Here is a 1,017-nt window from a genome sequence, read left to right on the forward strand (position 1 = left end):
CCGTTGCTGAAGTTTTTGGAACGAAATACACTGCTGAAATTTTTGGAATGGTACTCTTTGCATCAGTAAGTGTAGAGCAAGGATTACCAACACCATAAAATCAATCTTTTTATTACCGAATCGTAACTTAGCAGATATTCAAGTAAATGTTTCGCCAAAGAAAATATTCATCTTTATAGATATATTTCTTTAACGTTCTTTAAACCAATTTAGTGATAGTTTACTTATATTAAAGAAATGTTATCTTCTAGATTTGAAAATATCAGAAATAAAGTTGATAGTTTGCTACAATACATAAAATAAACTGTTCGAGTTTTAACTGATAATTCAATACTTTTTATTCCAGACAACTTGTTTCTTTCTCTGGCCTTTAGTTCTCCATCGTATTATTTCTTCTTTAGGATGGTTTGCTACATTTTGTGTGACAGCGACTCTTTCATTCATAGGTAAGATAGGTCAGAATCAAGTGTTGTTATTCAAGGAATAAGATGTGTTCGCTTTTACTGTATTTCAACATCTCGGTTCCTTGTATTTTTTATGATTTGCTTCACTAGTACATTTCTATCTCTGTGACAATAAAACGACTCCTTATTTCCAAACTTTACAGATAAAGCAGCGTAACTTAACACATGGTTTAATATTCACTTGTAAAAATATCATACATACCTCTATTGGAAAAGAGAAAACAACCTATATTTTAGCAGATTTTATGTTGAACTTTGAATCAAGTTTGTTATCATGAACAAAAATAAAGTTAGATAAATGTCTGTCTCACTAATTGACTGAACTAACTTGTTTTTATAATGTTTAAAACTGTCGATATCTGAAACATTCAAGAGCAAGAAAAATATTTGTTATTTATTTCCCAGGTGGACTAATGACATCTGGTATTGACTGAAAACGTCGTCGATAATGAATACGTTGAACATTAGTGGTTGAAATATTATTATACAATTTTCTTCTTAGATAAAGCTTAATAGAGCAAAGAAGAACAAAATTAATATTTAAAAATTACAC

The 1,017-nt window shown here is 29.3% G+C and overlaps 1 long non-coding RNA gene across 1 annotated transcript; it reads left to right on the forward strand.

Moving 5' to 3' along the window:
* The first annotated feature begins 1 nt into the window (after position 1).
* LOC111084776 lies at positions 2–951 on the forward strand. The gene is made up of 3 exons (XR_002609718.1): positions 2–65; positions 347–446; positions 870–951. It is a non-coding gene; the product is annotated as an uncharacterized LOC111084776 (long non-coding RNA).
* Positions 952–1,017: the final 66 nt, after the last annotated feature.

This window comes from Limulus polyphemus, unplaced genomic scaffold (genome assembly GCF_000517525.1).
Source record: "Limulus polyphemus unplaced genomic scaffold, Limulus_polyphemus-2.1.2 Scaffold122516, whole genome shotgun sequence".
Lineage (NCBI taxonomy): Eukaryota > Metazoa > Arthropoda > Merostomata > Xiphosura > Limulidae > Limulus > Limulus polyphemus.